At 35.5% G+C, this 4,475-nt stretch overlaps 1 protein-coding gene and 1 long non-coding RNA gene across 5 annotated transcripts in view; one reads left to right on the top strand and one right to left on the bottom strand.

The window, feature by feature from the left end:
* LOC106882482 (protein lin-7 homolog C) overlaps nucleotides 1-4,475 on the bottom strand; it is a 45,475-nt gene that overhangs the window by 31,593 nt on the left and 9,407 nt on the right. The window contains exon 1 of one of the 4 annotated variants that reach the window (XM_014933172.2): nucleotides 2,177-2,312. The exons of 2 other annotated variants lie outside the window; for them this stretch is intronic. The gene's annotated coding sequence lies outside the window, so the exon portion shown is untranslated. Of the gene's footprint in view, nucleotides 1-2,176; nucleotides 2,313-4,475 lie in introns of those variants that run through there. One more of the 4 variants, XM_014933173.2, reaches the window with a different exon arrangement.
* Nucleotides 2,428-4,475, top strand: part of LOC128248370 (uncharacterized) — a 5,800-nt gene continuing 3,752 nt past the window's right edge. Inside the window, exon 1 of the long non-coding RNA XR_008264601.1 lies at nucleotides 2,428-2,561. This is a non-coding gene — a long non-coding RNA (uncharacterized LOC128248370). The remainder of the gene's footprint in view (nucleotides 2,562-4,475) is intronic.

Raw genomic sequence — 4,475 nt, 5'->3', positions numbered from 1 at the left:
TCCAAAACACTTTCACCGGAAATTTTTCTATATTCGGATTCTACATAGTAAATACTATATGCATAGAAAATTTCATTAAAAAATATTCATTTTTCTGAAAGTTATGACCTCCCAAAGTCTGGGGGGTAAAACCCTGTAGTTATGCCGAAGCGGCATAAAACCCTGTAGTTATGCCGCTTCTGCTTATTCCTGTCTGAAGTATCGTCCGATGAATTTACTTTGTTGACATATCGACAGAATTTTTATACCTTTCAATCAAGTCCGCCTTTCTTCCAGTAACATACTGTCCATATAATCTTAAATATTTCTTTAACTCAGGCACAGTAAGTACTTCGATAGCTGAATCATCAAGCTGCTTTATATCCATAAGACGTAAAACAATAACAATGGCGTGGGTTAGCCTCCGGAAGTTTAATTATCTACATGGAGCGCCGCCTAGCCAAGGGAGATAACCTACTTAAGGAAAGCCCTATATACATATCTATATGCTTATTGAATTAAAAATTTTGAAAACGTAGTCTCTTGCATATTTGGAATCTTCGTCATCTAAAACATATGGGAAAATATTTCGCAAAAGTTCAAAATTTTAAATGGGGGAGGGGTTAACATTTTTTTGTTTGTTTGTATATCCGTAATCTCCGACATCTAAAACGTAGGGATCCGAAAATTTTTTTCAAAAAAATGCATTTTTCAAGGAGAGATGCGAAACTGCATTAGCCCCAAATATTGACCATAATGATAACATTATAAAGCTTTAGAAGCACATATATTAAAAAAATTACGATGAAATTCTGCGATGCAGGCAAACCCTGATCCATGATGCTATCAACAGGCTGCTATGGGAATACATACCAATAACATGGCAAGTGCGATCGCCGAAAATGAATTGATTGGTTAAAATTACAACTAAAAATTTCAATCTTTAAAAGTTCGAACCGTCTTTTTTTTTTTTTTTTTTTTTTTTGAGAAATTATCTAATTTCTTTCTCAAAAAAAATTGTGGCTCTGAAATTGGCAACAACTACATGTGTCAATATTAACCAAAAAGATCCCGGAAATGTGAAAAAGAAAAAGTTACGTATACTTCTCTGCAACCATGTCACATCACGACTGCTTTCATTTTGCATGTGTACAAATAACAAACTAAAAGCTTGCAAGGCTTTTGTTCTGTATGTGTGTAGGAAAATATGTAATATACGAAACCCAAACCTCGCTGCAGAAAGTTTATTAAAAGTGAAATTATTTGTTCGGCAATTACCGTAATTTTTTTTTTTTCCTCAGCTGAATCGCTTGGTTATGTATTTTTGTGTATGTGTGTGTTTATATGCGTATGCATAACATACATACATGCACGTAAATATAGAATTACATCCCCTTGATATTTTATTAGTGAGATTTAACACAAATACCTTTCAGATTGTGCAGGAATCTATACTATCTGAAAGGTATTTGTAGAAAATTTAATTAAAAAATATCCGCTTTTCTGAAATCAGCATTCTTTTGGTCCTATTTGAAGGAATTTTTCAGAACTGTGCGCGGTATAACGAACGAATGTCACAAAATGCCTATTAGGTGTATATATCCATTGTGTGTCACTAAGCTATTTTAAGTATTAAAGGGAAAATAATGGCTGAGGTAAAGAATACACATATACCACCCGTTTTCAGCGTAACCTTAACCTCCTAGTGTGCGTATTATTTACCTTCGCCAAAATAATTATGCAGCGAAGAAGAAACAAAATCTGCCAGTAGCTAATATTATTTTGTAATTTGTAAGCCAGTTAACAAATAAAGCGTGACGGGTCGATCGATAGGCACAGGTCGATCGATAGGCCACGATTGTAGCCCAGATAGATGCATTTGATTTATGTTGCGTTTGTTAGGGTCTAATGTCACCCAAACGCTCCGATACTCCTCAGAATGCAAGAGGACTAATAGTTCAACTAATGACTTTTCAGATGATGTAAAATTTGCCAGATATTTTAACTTCTTTTTTATATATGCATGGTAGTCACATTTTCATAAAATGTGCTCAGTAGTCCATATGGGTTAATAACTTACTCTAGTTAAGCACTAAGCATTTTACGGGCACTAAGCTATTTTAAAGTAATTACAAACTACCATCATCGTTATAACTAATTTAATATTGATAGTTAAAGAAAAGAAGGTTCAACTTACATGGTCAGTTATCAGATTTGTTCTACTTCTGGAGATTTCCCCCCAATATTTACATCGAGTAACAACAAGGATATGCATATTTCATAGTATTCTTACTATGTTATGGATAGTGGTAACTCAAAGGTAGTTGACAATGATTAAAGGGAATTAATAAAGCAGAACACCGGAAATAGCTTTAGATGTAATATTGTTTTTAACAAGATACTGTTCTGTAATTGTCAGGTTGTTTTCATAGTGAGATTTGGGTGAATGAGCCATTGTCAATTATATCGACTTCAGTATTCGACTGGTACTTTACTTTATTGATCTAATAGGAATGAAAGACGAAGTTAATCTCAGCAGGATTTAAACTCAGAATGTAACAGGCCGGAACAAATATACCAAGGTATTTTTTTCCGACGTGCTAATAGTTCAGTCTTGTAGCGAGAAATATTAGTCTCAAATTTTAAAAAAGCCAGCAATTTCGGGAAGTGCTAACTTGATTACATCGACTCCAGTGCTCAACTGGTGCTTATTTTATCAACTTCGGCACAATTTGAGCTCAGAACGTGAGACGGACAAAATGCTGCTAAACATTTTGCCCGATGTCTTAAGAATTCTACCAGTTCACCATCTTCGTAGCGGGAAATATCCAGGAGATTTATGTATTGCTATTAAATTGCAATGTTTAGCAACATTAGGGAAGTAGAAAGGATAAGAACTCCGCCGATAAAGTTGTCGAAGGATGACCTCCGGGACAAAACGGAAGCTACTACATAGAAATGACATGCTACAAAAAATTTACGCCACTAAGTTTAATTACACCTAGTTGATTACCAGCTTATCGCTTTTTTTTATAATGGGAGGGGGGGAGCTAAAGCAGTCTCGCACCTCTCATTTAAAAATGCATTTTTTGAAAAAAATATTTTCGGGTTCCTACGTTTTAGATGTCGGAGATTACGAATATGCAAAAAAAAAAATAATAATAATTAACCTCCCCCGCCCGAAAATTTTGAACTTTATCGAAATCTTTTTTCCCTATATTTTAGATGAAGATTCCGAATATGCAAAAAACCACGTTTCCAAAATTTTAAATTCAATAAGCATATAAATGTGTGTATAAAGAAATAGATAGATATGAATGTCTTCCTGGGGCTAAAAACAACAATAACACCGTCTTCTACAGGACCGCCACATTTAGTTGACAAATATATCTTATGAATAAACGGACAGATACGAGCTGGCAGAAACGTTAGCGCACCGGGCGAAATGCTTAGAGGTATCTCGTCTGCCGTTACGTTCCGAGTTTAAATTCCGCCGAGGTCGACTTTGCCTTTCCTCCTTTTAGGGTCGATAAATTAAGTACCAGTTACGCACTGGGGTCGATGTAATCGACTTAATCCCTTTGTTTGTCCCCTCTATGTTTAGCCCCTTGTGGGCAATAAAGAAATAAGATAGACAGATAAATAAATGGGTGAAAAAGTTCGAAATTTAAAATTGGGGACGGAGTGGAATTTGAGCCCCTTATTAAACTAAAGTTATTAATGTTTGTTTCTCATAAAATGGTGTATATTTAAAGTTAGAAATATTGCATTTCTAAATCTCTCAGAGAGAGTTATATAGTAGCAGCACGATAAAGTGATGATTTATTGCCAGCCAACTTAATGTGGTAGTCCCAGGAAAGGGAAGAATGCTACTATTTAGCCCCAAGAAACACTGTTTCCAGTTGGCTACGTGACACAAGCGTTCTGAGTCCTTAAGTTTTCAAACAGGGGAGATAAGCACCTCCAAACCAACAAAGCCAGCGTCCAAAGACTAGTTCCAGGGTAGTTGCCCTTCATCAGTCTGGATTAGCTTGGCCTTACTAGATGTCGGTGCTAAATCGCTGTTGAAACTTATAGAATTTCAAGTGAAATAAATTTAATTTACATAAAATTATTATTTACAATTATTTAAGGCAGACACAAGTAAAACGCAAATTCTGGCACTATCATGCTATTAGCTGTCAGAAGTGAAAGTGCTCACTGCCTGCTAGTGAAGTATCTGTCTGTCTGCCTGCATGCCTGTTGCTGGCCTGTCGATTCTTTGGCTACTGACAGCTAATACCATGACTGGCCGGAGCGAGCTATATGTCTGTCTGTCTGTCTGTCTCTCGATCTATCTATCACTCGAAAGTTCGCGCGTCCGCGCTAGCTAGTCGTGAGTAGAAAACACAAATTTAATATAAAAACATATTTCCTGAAATTGCAAATTATTTAAAATATAAAAATATAATTTTCAACAGAGAGAATTTATCAAAATAGAAAACAAATGAAGTTTG

The sequence above is a fragment of the Octopus bimaculoides genome, chromosome 7, assembly GCF_001194135.2.
Source record: "Octopus bimaculoides isolate UCB-OBI-ISO-001 chromosome 7, ASM119413v2, whole genome shotgun sequence".
NCBI lineage: Eukaryota > Metazoa > Mollusca > Cephalopoda > Octopoda > Octopodidae > Octopus > Octopus bimaculoides.
Note: the sequence above shows the minus strand (reverse complement) of the source record. Positions and strands in the feature narration are given on the sequence as shown.